This window comes from Budorcas taxicolor, chromosome 7 (assembly GCF_023091745.1).
Source record: "Budorcas taxicolor isolate Tak-1 chromosome 7, Takin1.1, whole genome shotgun sequence".
Lineage (NCBI taxonomy): Eukaryota > Metazoa > Chordata > Mammalia > Artiodactyla > Bovidae > Budorcas > Budorcas taxicolor.
The window spans coordinates 37,206,108-37,230,008 of record NC_068916.1 but is presented as its reverse complement, the minus strand read 5'-3'; the positions used below and the strand labels follow the sequence as shown (position 1 = coordinate 37,230,008).

General features: G+C 46.0%; 1 protein-coding gene across 3 annotated transcripts in view; it reads right to left on the bottom strand.

Moving 5' to 3' along the window:
• SEMA6A (semaphorin 6A) overlaps nucleotides 1-16,771 on the bottom strand; it is a 130,891-nt gene extending 114,120 nt beyond the window's left edge. For all 3 annotated transcript variants that reach the window (XM_052642561.1, XM_052642562.1, XM_052642563.1), the window contains exon 1: nucleotides 16,743-16,771. The gene's annotated coding sequence lies outside the window, so the exon portion shown is untranslated. The remainder of the gene's footprint in view (nucleotides 1-16,742) is intronic.
• Nucleotides 16,772-23,901: the final 7,130 nt, after the last annotated feature.

Sequence of the window (23,901 nt, the reverse complement as noted above, 5' to 3'; positions counted from 1 at the left end):
GTTAAACTTGTTAAAGGTCTTGTAGACTTATTTGACAGAGCTTATGTTATCGTATATTACTCTTCTGCATGACATAAAAGAAAAATATCAGTGAAATTAATTGGATAACGTAGTCCTAAAACTTCTCGTCCGATAATTAATGTCGTAATGGAGTCGGACTTGCATTCCCAGTCATCAGTGTGTGTGTGTTTTCCACACAATATTGTCCTCTTTGCTATCAAGAGCTTTGGTGATGGGCATATTTAAATGTGTTTACCACGTTTCAAACCAGGCCTCAAACTTTTTAACACTGTATTTGGAGACAGTCTCTAGGTGGGCTAGGTTAGCTGCTAACTGGCTGGTAAGATTTGTATGTTTTTTCACCTTGCCTGGGATCTGAACAAAAGTGGATGTGCTGAGATTAAGTAACACTAGAGGGCAGCCTACAAGTAGAAACAAGTCAGCCTACACAGGCGCAGTCTTTAGGCATTGCACAATAGACAACAGCTCAAATATGGCATCCCAGTGAAAAACAAAAAATCATCGTATCATTCCTGAGTGTTTAATTTGCATATGCCTTTAAAAGAAGACTTCAAATAACTTCATAAATGTTTTTTTCCTTCTAGAAACTCACTCATTTGTTAAACCTTCCTGAAGAGGCTCGATGTTTCTAGTCCTGTTTTGTTTCACGTCCGTTATTCAACCTCTTTTTAAAATAACAAACAAAACTCTATTAGAGAATAAAACTCTTCTGTTACAAGTTTTATTCAGAAACCTCTGAAATAAAAATGCAATGTGAAGGGTAAAGACAGAATATCCATCTTTTTAGGGTTCCTTGTTATAGCATAAATATTAGTTATTTTCAACCATTAAAGGCATTGGAGGACTCTTGTGGACAACTATATGGTATCAGTACTTATCCAAAGGTTGAAACCATAAAATGAAATCTGTAATGTGTCGTTCACCTGTGAGTTGAAGGTTGGTTTCTTCCTAAATAAAATATTACTCAACACATTTTTTCTTAGCACCATGCAGCAGAAAAGGCCTAGCTGTATGCTAACACTGTCTTATTAAATAAACAACACAATTTAGGTGTTATTTGTGTTTTGTGAATTACGTCACCTGTAACATTTCAGTTGCACAAGGCAACTTAACAGATAAACGCCCATATAAATATGCCCACAGCAGTGTGGGGAGGAGGGAGGGAAGGAAGGGGTGAACACATGTACATTTAATTTCAGAATTCAAAGACTTGCATACTGTTCAGAATGGAAAAAATAGGAAACAGGTGGCTTGATGTGGGCCCTGATTCTTCCATGAGTGAATCACAAGCTTCTTGCTTGCCCTGCACTTTGCAGCCAGTCTTTATAGATGCGCTCGATGGTGCTTCAGTCTTTCTCGTTATTATCCACCTCGGCTCATGGTATTACCCTCCCTAATGTTGGAGAAAGTGGTACCAGCTGCCAGACCAAATGCAACAGTTTAAGTGCTCTTAATTTGAGAATCTTTAGCACTCATTTTACAAAGCTGGGTATGAGCACAATAGAACTTAAGTCCCAGGCTTGGTGTTTGGCTTCTTATGTGTCATTTACATATGGTTTCTGATAGCCGTTAAAAATGAACAATTTTTGTCTCTAAACCTGGCCTGTCTTGGCCAATGTCACCACCATCCACTCAGCTCCGCAGATGTGACATCTTGGAACCATTTTTTTTCACTCCTCCACCCCCTTACCCCACACGTCCAACTGGCCCCTAAGTCCTGAAGGCTAAACTTTGTCACTGCACCCAGAATCCATTTCCTTTTTTCCACTCACAGCACGAGCAGATTTATATTTCTAAAACACGTGTCTGATGACATCAACATTTGGCTGAAAAGCTTTAATTGCCCACAGCTTGGAGTCCTACCTCTTAAGCAGGGCCGAGACCTCCATGGGCTGTTCTCCATCCTTCTTTCTGTCTGCGGGGCTTCCAGCCATATCCCCAGTCACCAGGAGTTTCCCTTGCTGCTCTGTGGCCAAATCTTGGATTTCTCTGCCTCTGGCCTTTGCTCCTGCCTCTCTCTTAGCCCCACTGCTCCTCTGCCCCTTGCCAACTAAGTACTAAAATCTTGTCTGCTCCTTAGGTGTAGCTCAAGTGCTTCCTCCCAGACTGGACGGAGCAGTCCTTTCTGTCCTCAGCATCCTTACCACACTGCTTTGGACATCGAGAACAGTCAGCCCTCAGACACTGTAGTATTTTTTTCTGCACATCTACCTTCCTGGATAGTATGTGGGCCCAATGTCTGGCCTTGAGTGTTGTTTTTGTTGTTCAGTTGCTATGTCCATGTCCAACTCTTTGCAGCCTCATGGACTGCAGAACACCAGGCTTCCCTGTCCTTCACCATCTCCCGGAGTTTGCTCAAATTCATGTCCATTGAGTCAGGGATGCCATCCAACCATCTCATCCTCTGTCACCCCCTTCTTCTGTCTTCAATCTTTCCCAGCATCACAGTCTTTTCCAGTGAGTAGGCTCTTCGCATCAGGTGGCCAAAGTATTAGAGCTTCAGTTTCAGCATCAGTCCTTCCATTGAATATTCAGGGTTGATTTCCTTTAGGATTGACTGGTTTGATCTTGCTGTCCAAGGGACTCTCAAGAGTCTATTCCAACTCCACAGTTCAAAAGCATCAATTCTTTGGCCCTCAGCCATCTTTATGGTCCAGCTCTCACATCTGTACATGACTATTGGGAAAACCATAGTTTTGACTATATGGACCTCTGTTGGCAAAGTGATGTCTGTGCTTTTTAATATGCTGTCTAGGCCCTGAGTGGTTATGCCACAATTGATCAATAGATTCTGAACTAGCTCATCACTGTGTCTCTGCAGTATCTTGCCTAGAATAGGCGCTAAATATGTATCTGCTGAATTAAATGGACCTGATGCTTTCACTGCATCCAGCAGTGTGGACCAGAGGAGTAAAATGACCTTGGCTGGAGGGAAAATCCATTTATGTTGAGCCATGTGGTCTACTTTATTCCTCGATAAAAGCATGTTTCTGTTTCATAGGTACAGGTTGCAAGCCCCAGGAGGATATTCCTGCAGGAATATCTGGTTGAGCCCTCTGTCCCTCCAGTTGTACCCTGCACCAGGGTCAAAGTTTCCACCTTTGTTTTTATTCCTACTATCAAATAGGGCTAGAATCCTAAATAACAACATCCTCCATTTTTCAAATGATGTCTTTTTGTATGACAGACTCAAGAGCTGCTGGAGACAAAGAACTGCACTGGCATGCATCGAGAAGCAGGAGTTTAAGGCCTGAGCCCTTGGGTGGAGTCCTCGGAAAGCTACTTCTAAGGTTTTTCTGTGGCAGGAGTCAATCTGCATAGTAGGCATAATGTGAAAACATCTTCTGTTGGAAGACTAAATTATTTCCAAGTTCTTTTAAAACTATTCAGGAAACTGTAATGTCATGGACTGTAAAAAAACTCAGTTTCAGAAGGCTTCAGACCTTGTCTCAAGCCCTTCCCTTCTCAGAGGCATATACAGTTAGGCCAATGATTTGACCTCTCTGAACCTCAGTTATCTCATCTTTAAATTGGGCATAATAATACCCGCCCTGCGTAACCTAGGTTGTAATGATTTTAAACGAGGCAATGTTTGTAAACATACTTAGAAAAATATAAGGACTATACAATGAGGTCTTTATTAATAGTAATAACACTGTTAAATACTGTTGATTCTGATCATCATCGGTAAGCCTGACTTCTAAATCTGAGCAGCATGATTCTTCCTGGGCAGACCAGTGCTGGGTGTGCACCTCACTGTTGCAAGTCAGTCTGTCCTCTCCCTGCAAGATACCATTCCAGGGAGGTGTGTCGAGCTCTTCAAACATAGGCAATGAGAAACAATGAAAAACTGCAAATGCACTGTGATTACTTTTATTAGAATAAGCCCTCCAGTGAAGGCTGGGTATCGTTGACAATAAGCGAGAATAGACATCGCTTATGTTGAAAACCTTTGCAAGTTGTGCTGGAGAATTTGCATTTCAATAACAACGTGATAATGTCAAGCTATTCACAACATTTTAAAGCCTCCGCTGGCACACCTGGCGTGTGGTAGGATCTGCTTGGGGAACTGGAAGTGGCTGTTTTCTAACAGTACTGGCAGTGACGTTGTCCTTTTCATTCTTGGGAACGGATGTGTTTGAGTAGTATTAACACGTCTTGTTTCTGGACAGGACAAAATATGAAAACGAAAGCTCCACCCTCCATGATCTCCCAGGAGAATTAATTAATCAGCATATTCAACATGTTGAACTTCCCCTCATCACAAATGAGCGGAAACATCTTGTAGATAAAAGTTGCCTTTTTAATAGAAAACTTTTCCCTGTAGGCCGAACATCCCTTTAAGAGAGAAAAGTATCCAAAAGATGTTTTCTTCCCCTTGGCTACAGAGGAAACTACTCTGCTTTCTAGATGATACTAGTAGCATATCCTCTTGTCTGGGCAAACATGGGATCATGACACTGGGTCGACTTTACTTCTGTTAAAAGTAAAACCATATTGCATGCAGGGGGGACAACCATCTTGCCTATATTTTAGGTAAACACTATCCTAGAACACAGTACAGCAAATAATATCAATCAGTTTAACTTAGGTAATTTCTCATGAAAGATGCTTCTAGATTGGTAAGCTTAATTGTAAAAGCTAGGCATTTGTAATTCATAAGCACAAGTTATGCTCAACCAGATAGGTTATATGCTATTAAGAGTTTCAGATAAGCTGCAAAGATGATTATTCACACAGAAACTTAACTCATAAGGTGGCATGAATATATTATACCTAACTTTCACTAGGCCCTCTGGTTAAAAGTTGAATGTAAATAGTGTGTTAACATTATAGCTCAGTTCCTTGACATCTGTCCTAAAACGCATGACACAAGGAAAAGTACTATAAACCAAAAGCAAGGTCAGTTTCTCCAGCGCTTATAGTGTTTCAATCACTATGGTTAGCACACAGGAAAGAGTATTTTGTTGTCGTTTAGTTGCCAAGTTGTGTCTGACTCTTTGTGACTCGGTGGACTATAGCCCACCAGGCTCCTCTGTCCATGGAATTCTCCAGGCAAGAATACTGGAGTGGGTTGCCATTTCCTTCTCCAGGGGATCTTCCCAACGGGGGGATCGAACCCAAGTCTCCTGCACTAGCGAGTGGATTCTTTACAGCAGACAAAGGAAATACCACTTGATCCCGCACCACCAGCATACAGCGCTTTCATTTGAAAGACCTGGGGCACCACCACTCAGAAAGAAGGTCGCTCAGTCGTGTCCGACTGTTTGGGACCCCATGGACTGTAGCCTACCAGGCTCTTCTGTCCATGGGATTTTCCAGGCCAGAATACTGGAGTGGGTTGCCATTTCCTTCTCCAAGAGATCTTCCCGACCCAGGGATTGAACCCCAGTCTCCCACATTGTAGGCAGACGCTTTACCATCTGAGCCACCAGGAAGTCCACCACTCAAAGTCTCATTCTATTTTTGTAAAGCATGGCCTCAAATCCAGCTAGGTGCCAGTAAATATCAACCAATTTGTTAAGTTAAAATAAAAAATGGTTCCTCTAAAAATTCAAAACACTTTGCACCACTTATCAGTTTGTACTCTCACTCAAGTGATATTTTATTCTTTACATGACTATTCTGCAAATGACACAGAATCATGTTTCTCATAAAGTAAGAACCTCATGCAGTCTGCACGGCAAGATAATGGAAGCATGCTCATGTCCCTGCTGTCCGAAAATGTTCCAACAGAATGCCGCCTCCAAGGTATTGATGCCTTGGAGGCACCAAAAAAAAAAATCTGTAATCAGAAATCATTAATTAAGGTTAATTAAAGTCTACATTGTATTTGACTGACAGCGTCACAAAAGCCCTGTGACTTTTCTTCAGGCTCCGGTGTGCGATGGTGTGCAATGTTGTGTCTGACTGGATACTGAAGAGTAATCACATCTTGGATTATCGAGAGGACAGCAAAGTCAATTCCCAGAAACTCTCCTTGGAGCAGAAAAAGCTCCTGATCTGAAATATGAATTCCTTTGTCCTTCCCACTCTATGCCTTTTGTAAAAACAACAACAGTAACAACAACTATCTTGTAAGAACACCATAGAAGGAGCAGGACCTGTTTTCTGACCCTACCAAATAATCAAGAGTCTGTAATACTGAATTTACACACGCATGTTTTCTTTGCTTCTCCAGGGATGTTGGAGGGAGGTGGGGAAGGGCTGGGGGATAATTGCGGCCTATGGGTAAGGCCAGACCACATGATCAAAAACTGCTGTGACACTTAAAAGTGTTTTTCCACAAGGGATTCTGGTGCCCAGAAGCCTGGTGAAGCCAGTAGCAATTAAGGCCATGTTATCCTTTTCATTTACTTCAAATTATTGGCCTCTAAAATCAATCGTTGCGTGTGGCTGAGTAAGGGAGGGGTCAATTTAATAGGCACATGCATTACAAATGCTTGTTGATCGTAAGTAAAAATTTTGGCAGGCCGGATCTGTGGAAATTTAAAACGGCTGCTTTGAAGCTCGCCCTGTCATTTCCTAGTTTTTTTAAAAAATGACTAATTTTCGAGATTAAGCCCATTTATAATGAATTCAAAGTTTTCTTCTTCTGCACCCACCTGGATTTTCATGTGCTGTGTTGCACATCCTGAATCCAGTGCTGTGTGCTTCAAGTGTGAGATAGTTTTATGTTTTAATCTACAAAGGAATGAAATGGCTGGGCTTAGATGGGTAGGAATCCTTGAAAGTCCACTTGGAGTATGGGAACTAAAACGGGAAGACATGTACCCGTATCTGTCATATGAGGCCAGATTTACCTAAAAAAGGAAAGCTGTGTTCTCCACTGCACATGAAGCCCATAAATTGTGGTGTATCTCCCTCTTGTACCAATTTACTCCTCCACATCTTCTCTTGACTGGGTCACTCACACCCTGTGTCCACAACTGGAGAGCTTTTCCTCATCACCCGTACATAGTAAGATATTGTAACTACAGGAAGAAAAAAAATCGCTCATGTACTCAAGAACTGGCAAAGCAGTAGACCTCTGGGCCAGGGTTGCAAAATGCAGTCAAATGGTCCCTAGCCCTTCAGTAATGTGTGTCGAACCTGAAAAAATGAAGGTGAAACCTGAAGGAAAGGACTAAGTGCTTACATGGCCATACCAAAGCACAGCATTCAACACTCCTGAAGTCACTTTATTTATTTAGCCATCTGCAGAGCCGAAACCCAATTATGAGACTGAAACGTGAGTGAAGTCAGGACTGGCCTCATTTACCTCCATGTGTAGGAACAGCCTAACGAAGGGTTTGCACCCTTTGGCTTGTCCAAGGATGAAAGTGACACCAGCCCCTGGACCGTAATTTTTTACCAGCAAGACTGAGTGAGAGACAGATCCTGGAGTAAATATCAGCTGGATGCACACATAACAAGGTCCAGAGAGACACTCTCAGAAGTCGCCTCTTTTAATTCAATACTGAATTATACGAGAAGTTGTTTTCAGCACTTTCAGAAGACCATGGCTGCCAAAATCACTGCGAGGCTCGCAAGCCTAGTCTATCTCAAACCTTTCCCAAGACACCCCAACACTATCTGAGGCCCTGAAACTATGGCAACCGAATAAGAAAGCAGCCTCCATGATTAATAGATGAAGATCTCAGCAACAGTGTCTAGCTAGGGCCATCATTCATGATGTGAGAAGAATTAGCACAGAATCCATCTCAGAAACCATTAACGAGTATTTATAAAAATCCACCCAACTGCCATCCTGCCTGCTACGTAGACTCCAGTTTAGAATGCTGTAAACAGTTTTCTATTTAGCACTCACTCTACAGAAAATGTTCTTAAAGTAACTCAGAGCTCACGTTTTTAGAATAAGGCAAGGCTTTATAGGCTGGTTTTCCACCTGGGTTTCTGAGGCCTGAGAACAAATGCATTCATACACCAAAATACATGAATGAAGTCAAGTGGCTCTTGGGGTGAAAAGGAGAGACTGTCGCTGGACTGTTGTGTGTCTTTTACGGAGTGCAATTTTTTCATAAAGCATTCCATTTTCAGGAAAGGAACCTTTCCATTCACCACCTCCATCAGTATTCTCTTAGTTTCCTCATTCAAGGGCAGTAAGAGTCTCGGGGGCAGGAGTCGGGGGAGCACTGGAATCGCTGCAATATTAATGAAAAGATTGAATATGCTCCTGAAAAAAAAGACTCAGGAATAGGAAAAAGGAAAAAAGAATGGATCCACAGACAGCTTGTCTTTAAAATTCTCATGTAACATGAAACCATAATTAACAGATTCTTTATTTCCCAGTCCCTCAAATGCTTATTTTCCAGTGGTGGGTTTTCATTGTGTTTCAATGCCAGATGCTATTCTCTTCTATAAATGCTTCAAATCAAACGATGGCCAAAGGCTTGGTCTTAAACACGTGTGAGGGCAGAAGGGATAAGAGAGGGATAAATAACATCAATTTTAGAAATTCATCGGCTAAGGTTTTCAAATTGGCTTGGATTCTTTGAATTAAAGTTTCTGCAGATGGCAATTACTGGTTAGTTGGAAACCACTCGAAAGTGCTGAGTCATACTAAATGAAAGCCTCAGGTCTGAAGGCTGTACGTGGAAACATCTATTACTAACAATACTTTCAAAGCACCGGTCATCGCACGGGCTGCTCCGCAGGAGCTGGTCCTTCAGTCTTTGGGTCCTGTGGATTGCTGATTTATTCTGCTCTCCGTACATCCTCTTTCTGCTTACAAAATTTAAGAGAAAAATTTTGTCCTAGATGAAAATAACTGTAATTCTAAGCCGTGGAGGGATTCTTACTCCTTCAGGGAACTGGAGTGATAATAACAATTTATTGCCCCTTTTGCTATGCTCTTGAGGAGTGAGTGTCTTCTCACTGATAAGGACATCTATGGCTATCGTTTGAATCAAATTTCAGGTTGTGTATCAGCATATCAGCAGTAGCATAATTCCTGTCTGCCCTGGGGTCAGCTGACTATTTTCTGCATTTGGTGGGGAAGGTGTGCTCAGTCTCCAAGTCATGTCCAACTCTTTGCGACCCCATAGACTGTAGCCCACCAGGCTCCTCTGTCCATGGGATTTCCCTGTCAAAAATACTGGAGTGGGTTGCCATTTCCTTCTCCAAGGGATCCTCCCAACCCAGGGATCAAATCCTGCATTGGCAGGTGGATTCTTTACCACTGCACCACCTCGTGGGAAAGTAGTGGTTTGCTTCGGCATGGAGATCCAGGCACTCCCAAACTGTCACTATGTCAGGTTTGGCCACGGAAGAGTGATCTGGCAAGTATATGTCCACCATGAAGAAACTCATGCAGATCCCAGCCATAGCTTCCTGGAGGAGTTGATTGACAGCCAAGCTTCTCCTCTGTGACACGTGTGTGGTCCTTGGGGTCAGTTCAGCTCATCCCTGGATGGTCATTATGGGCAGCTCTCAGATTCTAAATGTGGGTGCTCTCAGATTCCTTAGTGGATACAGGCTGTGTATTTTACAGTGTTGGTGACAGCTATCATTTTTTAAAAACAACTGTCCTTTGGGTACTTAGTTGATATACAGACCTTAGCTGTTTGCTGCTGTTTTCCTTGTACAGTGTTTTCTTCTTCCCTGTTTTGGGTGTGATGTTTCTACTTCCAAAGTTAGGCAAAGGATCCCAGCTCTTCTTCTCACGCAAGTGACCCTTTCACACACTCCTCTGCTTAGAACCCCTGACATCGTGGCCAGCTTATGGTGTGAAAGTTCTTTTCCAGTCCGAAGGTCATTTCCTTTGCATCCTCTCCTCATGTTGCAGACGTGAAAGGCTGTTTCCTTTGGTCCTCTCCCCACCAGGGCACTCTCTATGACAACTGTCACCCAAATAAAAATAACACCTCATATTTAATGAGTGTGTGTAGTGTGTCAGGCACTGCGCCATGAATCCTACAGATGTTGTCATATTTCCTCTCCTCAACAACTGTGACACCACCAGCATTTGACAAATGGAAACTGAGACAGAGATGTAGCTTTCTCAAAGTCACGGCTATTTGTAAATGGCAATAAAAAAAAGGGGGGATGCATATCTGTGTTTTGTCTGCCTCAGACTGTGACCTCTGCATCACCTCCCAAGCTGTCTACAGTCCCTCCACATTTGTAGAAACTATATGCCACAAAACCTAATAAATTTGCCCTGCCTTTGATGGGGAAGATAGTATATAGCAGAGATCAAAACTTTACCCTGGTGTGTCTGTTCTGCATTAATGCTTTCATTTTATTTTGTCTGTAATTTTGTTTGTTTATCTTTTGGTGGTGCCTCACAGCATGTGGCATCTCAGCTCCCTGACCAGGGATGGAACCCATGCCCCACCCCACCCCCGACACTGGCAGCAAGGAATCTTAACCACTGAACCACAGGGAGGTCCCAGTACTTTCATTGATGTGAACTATTTAAAACTTACCTGAGCAAAAAAAATGCCCTTACTTAAAAAAAAAAATGCCTGGCAAAGTGATAGTCCTATGACCTTGCCTAATTTAATGGTCACATTGAAAACAATCACTAGTTGAAATGGTTGGCATCTGATTCATAAATTTGCCATCCATACACTACCTAGATTATTTTCAGTGAGTCTGAGGACCTTACTTAATTTCATCATGTGGTTAACATTAAAATGATATCCACAAGGTATAATCTTTCTTTTGTTCTATAAATGACAATGAAGCAGGGTCTCTGCTAGGCCTGGGGTCTCTGGAGATGAGAAGGGAGTTAGCATCAAACTTGTCAAATCACAGTGCATTTTATATTTTACCAAATACAATCACACTCATGATTTTGTATTATTCTCCTTATACTTCTACTAGATAGAAAGCATGCATTTTTACTCTTTACAGTTTTTATTTACAATATCGACCTTCAGAAGAGTTAAGGGGCTTGTCCGTGGTAATGAGTCCGGAACTCAGGTCATCTGACTTCAAGCATGGGATCTTCAACAATAGTCATCACTGCACTGGGACCGGGCAGAAATGTGAGTTAATGGGCATGCTTATTCCTCCTGGTGGAAAGTTGAATTTTGAAAACTACTCTGAGCTAACTCCTAAAAGGCAAGAAGGTTCTGTGGCCAGCGGTTAGAATGCAGAACAAATGAGTCCAAGGTCAAAAGCTCAAGCCCCGTAAGTGCTGGCTGTCTTCTTAGCTCTGTTTTTTAGAAGGCTGATTCTACCTAACTCACAGCCCCTCCAGCTTCAACCAGGTGTCCCACAGATGTGCACTCTGAACTACAGAACAGGGACTGATGGGTGCGAGTGTGGGAACGGGCAGGCTCCAATCCATCACCAAGACTGAGAAAACAACCGCGAAGGGATGCTCCACTGATGGCATATGAGACACATCACCTGTGTACATGGAAGACAGTGCTACACACACACATACACACACACACACACTCATCAAGGCATAGAGACGTCTCATTTGATGGGCACACAGAGAAACAGGAGCAGGCAAAAGAGACAAAGATTGGCTGTTCACAAAACGATTCCCTCTTCATTCATTCAACAAGTACTTGTTATGAAAGGCCTGTGATGTGACAGGCACAGGTGTAGGTGCTGGAGACAGTAGGGAGACATGAGAATGTCTACCCTTGTGGCGTTATGTTCTAGTGAAAGACAGAAAATAAACGGGGACAACTGACAGTCTGTCAGGATGTGAAAAGTCCTAAGGAAAAAAAAGAAACCCTGAGGCTGTCCACTGGGATAGGGAGTGTTGGGGGGAAAATGGTGAAGTAAGAAAGATGATCAGGAAAGGCTTCACTGAGATAGCGGCATGTGAGCAGAGAACCTGCAGGAGGAGAGAAGCAAATTCTTCAGCTTTCTGGGCAAAGGGCATGCCCTAAGCCTTTGAAAGGGCAAGACCCTGCAAAGGGCCAGATTAGGAGGGGGCATGCTCAAGTGACCCCAAGGAAGAGTGGAGGTCAGAAAGGTGGGGCCCCAGTGCAGATCATGTGGGTCCACAAAGACCATAAGAAGGACTCTGGCTTTGATGGAATAAGATGGGAAAGCATTTGAGAACACATAACCTGATGAGATTTTGCTTTTAAAAATATATATGACTTTGGCTGCTGTGTTGAGAAAAGACTGTAGGGGACATAGACCAAAGGTGAGAGACTAGCTGGGAGGTTAGCCCAGTAGATCCTCCGGCAGGCAGATGGAGACGGGTTTGGCCAGTGTGAGGGCCACTGAGGTGGAAGGCCTGGAAGGAGTCTGCATGCTTTCTGCAGGTGGGGCCAACAACATGGCAGTGAGGTGACGACATCAGAGAGAGGCCAGTCAAGGGTAACTCTTGAGTTTCTTGGCCTAAGCAATTCAGAGGCTAGGACTGCCATTTACCAAGATGGAGAAGATGATAAGAAAGGCATATGTGGAGGAGGAAGATCTGTGCTGAAGGAGTTATTTGGGAAAGATCAGAGTATTGATAGTTGTATATGACATTCTCCATTAGTGTAATTAGAATTATTGTAATAAGGTTTTGCAAGCACTCATCTGCTTGGAAATGAGTGTATACCCTACTCTTGTGTATAAACTATACTGCAATAGTCCCAGGCTAAGAAGTATCCTCATTTCCCTTCCCTCCTTGAGGTTTGTGTGGTATGACATCTTACTTGCCCATTTCAAAGGGATTAAATGCCTCCCTCCCTTCCCTCCCTTCCCATATCCCCAAGAGGCAGCTGTGTGGTTGCCAGTAGAGAAATAGCTCAGTTGCTCTTGTAGCATATTTTAAGGCAGAGGAGAAAAGCCTTCACTCTGGAATAGAAATCTCTCAGAGACAACTTGGCTCCAGGGCACCCCAAGAGAGTGGGGGACACTGGGAGGTCCCAACAGGAGGCTTCCAGGCTTCGCCTGGAGATGTGAACACCCAGGAACACTCGCTCTGGGAGGAGGGCGATGAACTTAAAAGTGTGTGTGGAGGGCGGGAGGCAGTGCAGGGATTCGTGCAGACTTTCCTAGACTTTCTACTGCTGCAAATGGCAGATGCCTAATTAAAGCATTTGCAATTAGTTTGGCTTGTTCTGTGATTTCTTTCTGCAAACAAATATGATGGGAGAATATATTAGTTCTTGGCAATCTAGTTCTAAAAAAAACTTTTTCTCCCATCATTATTCTTTTGTCCTGCTCAGAAGAGAGCTGAAGCACTATGTACACAACCTTAAGTATCTGACTTACCTCCTTGTCCAAAACAGTATTTTTCCTTCCATTTCATAAAGGAATGCAACTACCCATTAGCCTTTAAAAGCAGGAAGATTTATTCCGAATTTAATACAAGTTCTTAATTTGGGTGTCTTATTTGTATTCAATGATGATAGCAGTCTTCCTAATTCTTGCCATCCTTCTGATTCAACACACTTGGCTGGCGATCTTATCCACCTCCTCGAAATGCAAATGCTATATTTTTTTAATGATGGGAAAAGCAGTCACTAGACTTTGAAAGAACTTGAGGGGTGTATGTGTGTGTGTGTGTGTGTCTGTGTGTGTAAATAAAGAGTTGCACTTACTGCCACCTTATTATAACCACTTACTTAAAGGCACAGATTTTTTTTTTCTTTTTCACTGCAGGGAAAAAGACGTGCCCAGGTCTCCTTCAAGTGGAGACACGTGACCCATTTGGGACTGTTTCTTTCCTTTACTCATTCAACATTTACTTGAGTTTCTATACTGGTTCTTATGAAATTTTAACTTATTTAAACTTAGATGGTTTTATCCAATGAGTATACTTTGCAAGTAGCCCCTGAGATAATGATCTTAGGTGTCTGTTGAACATTAAATGCATTATGAGACTGTGGCCCATCTCTAAAGGGTAATAACTGCAAAACAGAACATTTAGGGAAGATTGCCATCACAGTGTAGATAAGAAAAATGAACTAGAATGCCTAACACAAAAAAGGTTTAAATCTGATGGTTATTCATTTCTGCTTTCAGATTGGCTCGCAAAGCACCTCATTTAAGAAGGTCCTAAAACCAACATAATAGAGAGTAGTGGTTACTCAAGAGTCAAATAAAAGTTACCATATAAACAAGCATGGGTAAGCCAAATTCAAATAGTGCAATTATTTTTTAACAGATAGTTTAGGTTAATAGGTGGCGACACACAGTGTTGCCACTATATTTAAGGTTAGGTTAATAATTAACTTTGATGCCTGGAGTAGTTTAATCAAAGCTTACTATAAAAACTGCTCCATGCAGACTAAAAGGGTACTAAAAAACCATACAAAATACTTGCAATCTTGACCTCTGTAGTCATTTGGAAAGGGTGTGAAAAATCAGATGTTCTATTCAGAAATATGTACCAGCATCTTTACTTTGGGGGAAAAAAAATCTTAATAAAGATTCATATTATCTGGAACCAACAATCCTCTCGCTGTCATCAGAATGGCAGTCTATGGACTTAATGCCCAAGAGGTATGTTGAAAGAAGACCAAACAATTATCAGGATTAGAGAAAGGCAAGGCAAAGGCACTCGACCTTCCTACCCGGAAAGACTTAAGAGTCAGCGCTGGGGGGCATTAAATAGCTTTCCTGAGACCTGCTGGCAGGACACTGCCGCTGATGGTTAAACGTCTTTTCAGATTGGAGGCAAAGAAAGTTGGGCGTACATGTGAGAGAGTCTGTGTCTGTACGTGTGTGTGTTCACACGCCTGTGTTTTCAGCCTTTCATGGATCACACTCAGCTGCTACTTAATTTCCATCCAGCCCAAGCAGAGAGAGATCCCACGATCCCACCGTGATCTCCTCTGGTGACCACATTCATTAAGCAGCCGCCTTTCTCCCAAGGACCGACGCGGACTGGCTGGAGGGGCTGCTCTTTGCAATACAGGCACGGGGAGGCCCCTTGGAAGTGCTTGCCTTGGCTGCGAAAACAGCGGGGCCTCCCTGGCTCCACGCACACCTGACTCCCGGCTCTGCTCCTCCCTGAACACCCGCCGGCTGGAAAACGGCGAGCTGGGTGCAGGACACTGGAGATGCTGTGCTTGGAGCCAGCGATCCCCGGCCGGTGTCGACACGCACCCTCGCGCCAGCCGCTGTCCACAGTGGCCGGACCAGCTTCCGAGTCCTGCTGGGAAACTTCCCCTTCTCGCCCCTCCCCACGCTCTCCCCTTGTTCGACTGCTTGAGAGACCAGTCCAGCAAGTGCCGCAACGCGACCCCAACCAAGCTGACCATCGGCTGAGGTGCCACTCTCCGAAGGGCTGGCTCCTGGCTCCTGCCTCCTAGCCATATCCTGGGCGGTCTGTCCACCTCCCTGGGGGTTCGTTTTCCCGCGGGTTGCACGTGCTGAGCCCGAAATCGGTCGTGCCCCCCCATCCCTGGCTTTCAGAGAAACTTTCCAGAAGTGCCTGGTCGCGTGACCCCGTGCAGGGGGGGAAAAAAAAGGAGAGGGGGAGACGCTGGGCGGAGGGTGGTGGCGGCGAGGGAGCGGGAAAGACAGCGGAATCCTGTTTCCTTTCCCGATACCCACAAGTCTAGGCTAGGACTGCTCCCTGGCTCCCCCTGTACCGTTCCGGTCGTGGAAGGAGGGAACGGACTACGGGATCCTGCTATGCACCGTGTAATACGGCGGGGAGCCGAGAAAAAAAGCAGAGCATCTGGGAGAAGGGGGAGAGACACTTCCCATCCCAGCGGGGCCATGCAGAGTGGGTGGGCGCTGTCGGGCTGGGTTGGCAGTGCAGCGCCCCACTGCCAGCGGGGCAGCGCTCTAGACGCAGCAAGTAGTCCGGACAATCGAGAACCCCGGGCCCCTGCAGAGGTCTTGTCTGGTTAGCAAGTACTGAGCCATTTCTAGCCAGGTCTTCCCACCCTTCCCCCTCCCGGGACACCTCCTTTCCAAAGAGGGACTACGTAGTATTTGGAAGAGGGCTCAGCGGGCGCCAGCCCCCGACACGGGGTTCTGTGCCCGAGGGGGACGCAGACGCTACAGATGCTGTCTTCGCCGCCCAGGAGGGAGCTGCGGCGGGGAATAGGACCCAGGGCGGGGAAGCCGCGCCACACCGGGAGGAGGCCACTCATTCGAGCAAACAAAGCCCGGAACCTCTGGTGCCCAGCGGCCGCGGGAGCCGGGATGTCACCAAGTGGCAGGGTGCGCGGGTGCCAGGGCCATTACAAGTTTCCCGCACTCCACTGAGCCCAGCCCCGACCCCGCGCCGACAACAAAAGACTCTCTTTGCTTCCCGCCCCCCATCTCCCCGTGTCTGTGGAACCCCTCCTCCCACCTCGAACCCAAACCTAGTGTCGAGCGAAAACAGCGCTCTTGGACCGAACCTCCTCCAGCCCTCGAGGGTAGAACCCCTTCCCCTGCCTTCGCACCAGGACCGGGCGCTTCCGAGAATCTCACCCTTTCTTGGCCTCTCTGCTGCCTGCTGGCCCGAAAGTGAGGACGAGCCCCCAGGGATACTGCACACACCTCCCAGGGCCAGGCAGCTATCCGCGCGGTTGGGGTCCCGGGCGGCGCCTGGCGTGTGCGCGACGCGAGTGGGGAAGCTCAGAACGCGTCGCCCGGAGGTCTCTGGGGCGCAGGGCGGAGAGGAGCGGCGGACAGGGCTCGCGACTGCTCCCCCAGGGCCGGGCAACGCTCGGAAGACAGACACAAGACAAAATAAAACGCAAGCACCACAAAGCCGAGACGGTGTGCGGACCGCGGCCCCGGGACCCGCAGGAGGGAGCGGAACCGCCCGGGAGGTGGGGCGCACCAGGGCGCCCCAGCCGTACCTTTTCGGTGCATCGACGGGCAGGCGGCCGGGGCTCGGAGCGGACTGGTACAGAGTGTATCCCATTTAGTAATCCATTATCGAGGGGATCTCTCCGGGCCGCGAGCTGCGCTCTCTCCTTCGCAAGCCTTTGTCATTCCTACATGGGTGCTCGTCTCTGTGGGGGTACAGTCGCAGCGACTACTTTCTGGGATGCAAACGCGCCGTATTCATTTCCAATGACAGGCGGAGAAGGGGAGATGAAAAAAGAAAGAAAAAAAACCAACAAGAAAGGAGGAAATGTTCAAGAAAGTCTTCTCCAAATCCAAATTTCACTTGGATTCCACTCCGGCGAGTCCCTTCGGTGGTGTTTGCGCCGATTAACAAGTCATTTCAGGGTGGGGGGCGGGGTGGGGGCTGGGGCAGGGGTGCGCGCTCTAGTCCCGCTTCAAGAGCGGGAGCGCTACGCCGCGGGTGTGGCGGTGCCGGACGCTACCGCCGCTCCTAAGCGGGCATCGCGGGCGGTCGGCTCCGCGGAGAAGCGCTGCTGCTGCGGCCGGAGCGCCTGGGCAGCCGAGTGCGCGGGGAGCGGAGTTGGCTGCAGCCTCACCCCGTGCCGCTCACTACTCCTCTGTCACTGGAGAGGCCGCCGCTCCAGGGCGGAGCCAAGTCCCGGACTGGATTGCGCAAAGCGGACTCTCCTCCTGCAACCCCGCCTACTTTGGCTGGCGTCTTCTCCGACCCGAAGGAGGGCTGCGGTCTCTGTGTGTGAACCGGAGCGAGCGAGGCGGAGGGAGAAACGACGCGCTGTGGCCGCAGGTGGAGCCTTGACCGACTGGTCAGCGCCGCTTCCTTCCACCACTATTGCCCGCCCGCGGCGCGTTCGGTGAAGGTCCCGGCGGAGGCGACACCCGCAGAAGCCCAGCCCGTGCCTTCCCCTCTCCCCCGCATTTGTTCTTGCTGGGGGGAAAAAATCTCAGACAGCATTGCCGAGCCCTGCCAAATCAAAAATATAAATAAAAATAGACGTAGTGCAGGAGCAAGTTACAAGAAAGGATTTGTTCATCGATTTTTTTAAATGGAAAAGTTTTAAAGGATGAGGGTAAGTGAACGGCGAGCCTTTCTGATTACTGTATCAAGAGGTAAATTCCAGAAGTGACGGACGCTCTGCGCACCCAGATGAGTTGGATAGAAACCGGTACACTTAAAAATTCACTTCGACGATATGAACTCAGCTATTAGTTAACGTACATACAACACACGTTAATAAAGCATGTTAAGTAAGCAAATTATAGTGCAAGGAATGCTGGTAGCGACTATCAGCTTTTAAACTTAGAAACTGTGTACACTGTTCTTAGAAATAATTATGTAAACTTCAGAAATAACACACAATCCCAATGAGTATCCAGCAGCTTCATGGAATAACTAAATCGCAACTTCTTCCAAGGCGTTTTTGTGTTACCATCAGGAGGAGAATGGAAGACACAGTCTTCCTCCGTTCGCTTGAAAGTTAAGTAGCCCAAAAGTCCTACAGTTACAAGGCTTGTGCCCACTGGGCAGGCCACACGACGTCCCCCTGTCCCGGCCGTTGCGCGCTCCCTGCCTGCTGGCGCAAAGACCGCAAAGAAGCACGTTGCTCCCCGCCCCCCACCCCACCCCAGGGGGCTTCTCACTTGGTTCGCGCGGGGGGTCAAGCAGTTCTCGGATCACTATTTACTAGTTATGGGGTCGGCCGCGGAAAGCACTGGGAGGGAGATCAGGGTCTCAGTCCCCCTTAGGCCGAGTTCACTTAAATAAATGCATTAGAAACTGTACCTGTTCCCTAACTGGGGCTAGGGCCACTAATAACACCCCCTTCCCCCATTTTTTTTTTTTTTTTGCCTTTCGTACAGGCAACTAAAATACGCACAAGCATGCTAATGAGGGCTCATGAAGAATAAAATAAGTGCACTCGTGACAACAGTATCGATATTGTCCACAAACCATTTAGAAAAGGTGAGGAAAATGGCTTGAGGGAAAAAGGTCCGTCTCCCTGCTGTTCGCCAAAACTGCCAGCAGGGGTCGCTATCCCCACCTTTCGCAGGCAAAAGCCGCTAGAGATCCGCGGTGGTGGGGGCTGGGGTGCCCCGGCCGTAGGTGCGCGCGCAGCCCCCGCCTCAAGAGGCGCCAGCTCCCGGAGGGGCTGGGGCGTGGGGGCGGCGGGCTTGTCTGCGCGTTTCTGCGGTTCGGATGGCGACTGGCTCGCGGACATCCCTTTCGAATCCAGTCCGGGCACGGGGGAAGGATCCCGGCTAGCCGTGACCGCTCAATCCTCTGCCGCGACTATTTAACGCCCATGATTTCGACGTTCAATCCCGAGCTCGTCTGTGCGTCCTTGGCGCGGTCCCTCATGTCTGGCCCAAGACGTCCCCGGGGTTCTCCGCCGGCAGTCTCCATCCGGGCGGGATCGCAGAGGCCCCTTCTTCCTTTTCTGCCCCTGGTTTACATGCTAATTGTGTCTGGGAAAAGTTCTTTAATTGGCAGAATGAGGCAGAGCAAACGAATTGTTTCACAGGCTGAACCAAATTAATTCCGGGTTTAGCTTCTTCCCTTGGAGAAACAAACAATTAAACTGTCTTGTTTGTTTTATGGATATATTGGAAATGCCCCACGTCGACTTTCAAGATATGTTTTTAAAGAGGAATTATTTTCATTATTAATATTTGCATGTTTAATTTGCAGTAATGCTGAGCCAAGAAGCAAGAGATTAAATTTAGGTAATTTAAAATTAGAGAATACAGGAAGAAAAGAATTTGAGTTAACTTTTTGCGTGGCTGAGAAATACCGCCCAGAATCTTCCTGGCAAGGACTATATCTGGAGTCTCACCATCCAATTAGGCACCCGTGGTCCTGACCAGGTGAGATGACATTTCCACCTGCCAGGGGAGAGATGCTCCCTGGGAGCTGGCAGAAAAGCCAGCTATTGTGTCTCTGCCTGAAGCCCTCGGGGTAGCACCTGTGGGGAGCTGCCCTGAGAAACCTCATGACGTCATTTCCCCTTCTGCGCTCCGCGGACTGACTCCCAGAAGTCTGCCTTAACTTTTAAGTAAAACCGCTGCCTTTCCAGGGCCTTTGAAGTCTGCTGTCTACCCTGTCCCTTCAGGGAAAGAAAGTTAATGGGAGTTAAAGAATCACCAAGCGTTAGGACGAGAAGAAATCCTGGACTGTTTAGTAGTTAAGTGGCCTGGAGTGAGAACAGCCTTAGTCTCTGGAGGCCAGATGTTTTTAGGTAACTTACTAGCTGGTGGTGACCTTGGGGGCAGTCACTTTTTTCTGGAGCAATGGATTCACTTGTTAATGGGGATTCGCTATTACTTTCTTCCCAGGGATTGTGTGATTTAAATGAGATGGAGAGTGTAAACCGTGGGGGGTGTAGAGATAAAGGTTAACTAGCGTCACTGTCATCCTTGCCATCCTCCACTTCAAACCTCCCACCACCGTTTCACAGGGGTCAGACGGAGGCGGAGGAAAGAAGGGGCTTGCTCTGTGTCAGTGCTGGGAGCTAGCCCATCATAACTCCTCTTCAGTGCTCAAAAGACCACCCCTGCTTTCCCCCACATCACCTGGAAAAAGTATGATGGAGGAAGAGGAAATGAAAAGGCGAACTCAATCAGGATTCTTTAAAAGATCACATCTAGCTATTTGATCTGATCTCTGCTAATACCTCTGGCCTCCCTGGTGGCTGAGTGGTGAATAACTCACCTGTCAGTGTGGGAGTGGTGGGTCCCATCCCTGGGTCTGGGAAGATTCCCCTGAGAAGCAAATGGCAGTCCTCTCTAGTATTCTTGCCTGGGAAGTCCCATGAACAGAGGAGCCTGGCAGGCTACAGTCTGAGGGGTCACAAGAGGTCACAAGACTAAACCACAGCAGCTTTACCACAGAATGGAGTAGTGAATTTGGAGGAAATGTCTGCTGGTGCTTACTTACTGCTCAACTCCATGTGTATGTTCCTGGAAGTTACATGAGAAGTACAGTTCGTACAAATAGGCTGTTATCACAAAGTGAAGTTAGTATCATGAAGGGAAGTTAGTGTCTTTGGTGCTTGTCAGACGATTCCTCCTTCTTCCCGAAACTCTTGGACCTTTGGAGGCTGTGCCCTATGAATACGTTGGTACTACTGTCCACAGATCTTGTTTTACCCCACTTTTTAAAGATTTTAGCACCAGGCTTACTGTCCTCTCATCTGTCCCACCGCCTGTCACCATTCATGCCATCCACCTAACCACGCCTCTGCATTCTCAGCTTTTTGCCTTCCTCATCTACTCTGTCCTTTGTTCTTCCTCACCTCTACCTCCCACTCCAGGACTTCATTATTATCAGAAGAGGCTCCAGGTTCTAAATCACTAATTCTGACATCCTCTCTTTAATCACAACGGACTCTCCTTCCAGCTTACTTGCCTACGCACCTCCTCACACTCACCCTAATTGCAGGAAGCCGCCTGCCATTCTTTCCGTCCATCCAGTCCCTGCTTCTTTCATTCCCCTCTGTGTCCAGGAGAGCTTCATAATAACTGTCTCTCTGGCGAACGCTTTCAACTCCCTGACTCCTCTTTCTTCTGGTCACACCCATCCGAGTGAAAACCAGTCCTAAATTACAGAAATACCTTCCTTCTCTGCTCTTGCGTCTGGCAGCTGAAACCTACTAGAAAAACATTTCAAGCACACATCTAAGCAGGCTGTACACTCTGTCGTGAACCTGACTTGCTTCATGAACCTGCTTCATCATCATCTTCCCTTTCTTTGTGTTAGTCTGTAACTTTTCCCCCTAATTTCCCCTCAGTGTCTTCTACTTCCCTGAAAAAGAGTCCATCGCATGGGTGCTTCTTTCTTCTGTACTCATCATTTCCTGCTTATCTCCTCTTAGAGTGGAGGCAGTTCCCTCCTCCAATCTGAGGCCAAACCCTCCACCTGTTTTCAGATCATTTACGCAGTCTCAGAAATTCTGCCCCACTGTCTCCATCTCTTCTGCATCTCCCCAGCTGCATGTAAACAGGCTTTAGTCTCTCTTGCCTTAGAAACAAGCCTTCGTTGGGTCTTCTGTGCTTTTCAGTATCCTCTCCTCTCTGCCAAAGATGAAGGACTGTTGATGATCACCATTGCCACTGTCTTCTCTCTCATTTGTTGTTCCTGTCTGGCTTCTATTCCAAGCACTCCATTGCCAGGGCTTTTGCTTATGTCTTCAGTGACATCCATGACAGTAAATCCAGTGGACACTTTAAAGTGTTCATTGCATTTGAAGTCTTAGCAGCCATGCACATGACCACTCCTTCCTTTGGGAAATAGCCTTTGCTCTCTCCTGGTTCTCTTCCTGCCTCCTTTTTTTATAAAACTTTTGAGGCCATTGAAAGATCCAGAAAATTTTGAGGAATAATAAAACATCCCGGTTTTTACTATCCCAGAATTAGCAACTGTTCATATTCTTTCACATTTGTTTCTTGTCTTTATTGCAAGGAATAAAACATGGTGTATAAAGCTTAGCGTCCATAGAATCAATGCTATCTTTCCACTTCTTCATATTACTCACGGTCTTGAGTTTCCTGTGCATCTTTATAGTTCCTTTTTCTATACTTATATATAGATCATATGTACCCAGAACCAATATATAGAGAAATATTTTTGGTGGGGTTATCCCCCAAATTAACATAAATAATATCCTGTTCACTCTTGTCCTCCACCTTGTAGCTAAAGCGATCTGTGAAAGTTGCGTATCTGATCACGTCACTCCCTGGCTGAAAACACTGTGATGTCCCAAAACCTTAATAGGACCTTCAAGCCTGTACAGGACTCACTTCTAGCCTACCTCTCTGGTCTCATCTTTCTGCCAGGATCCCATCCCTTTCTTCCCTCACAGGATCACTGGTGTGGAAAGTTCCAAGCTGCTTTGTAACTACACCCCTACTCTGCAACACTATCATCTTCCCCTCTTTACCTGGCTAACTCCTACCCATCCTTCAAGTTTCAGCCCAAATGTTTCTTGCTTGAAACAGACTTTCCTGATACTCCAGAAGGCATCATAACCCCTCCACTATGTGTTCTTAAAGTACCCTGCCCAATCAGTCCATCTGTCACAGCTAGAGGTAATTTTTGGTCCAGTAGCTTATTGAATGCTTCTGTTTCCTGTCAAATCACAAACTCCTTGAGTCATAAGACTACATATCTTTCATTTCTCTTATACCTCTAGCACCTAGCAGACAGTAGGGGCCTGGTACCTAAAAGACAGGGTGAATTAGTGAAAGCCGTGAGTTCTTTTTCAGGGATTCAGTTGGAAAAGAAATAGATGGTTGGATGGGACCACTTTTAAGCACCACTTAAAAAGGGAGAAAAAAAAAAGCCAAGAAAATTATTTTGAGATTTCAGGTCTCAAGATGAACAAAATCTAGGCTTTCCCCCAATCATAGAACTTTCAGTGTATGATGTCTGACTTGTTTTTTGAATGAGGATAAAAGGGCTTACAGATGTGAGTGATGAGTAAATTCACAGTTACATAACAAGATCCTTGAAAATGAGGTGCAATAAGAATAGAAATGTAACCCTAAAAGACCACTGGTGGAATGAGATAAAACTATAGTTTGAATCCCCTGGGGACGATGTAAGAACATCTCTGGGGACCGCTGTCCCAGCAGGCTGGAGTCTGCTAACAGTGATTTACTGTCTGCCCATCGTGAATAGCTTCACGGGTGGCACCCTCTCCGTGTGTAACAATTGTGCCACTGTCCCAGAGGGCCGCTTGACCTCCATTCCCTCCTGATATCAAATCATTGTTTGGGAAGTGAAGAGAATGGTAGATTAGAAAGAAGGCCATGAATGAACAATAAATGTTAAGTAAACCAGAACTCTGTTTTTGTCCCTCACAAGAGCTCTTTACATTTAATCAAAGTGTTTAGTTATGTAACACAGAGCCAAAGCTATGTCTGACTTTATTTTCGTCTTTCTATTCTACTATTCCAACCTCTTTTAATTGTCCCTCCTCCTACCGTTTAGATTTTTAAAAGTATCTGCTTTAAATATGAGTTTGTTTAAACATTCAGTTTGCTAAGTATAATTTAAAATTTTCATAACCAGATAAACCAGATGATGAAACAACAGTTTGAAATTTGCTGTTTAGCCAAAAGAATGATGAAAAGTAAAATATACTTATTTTT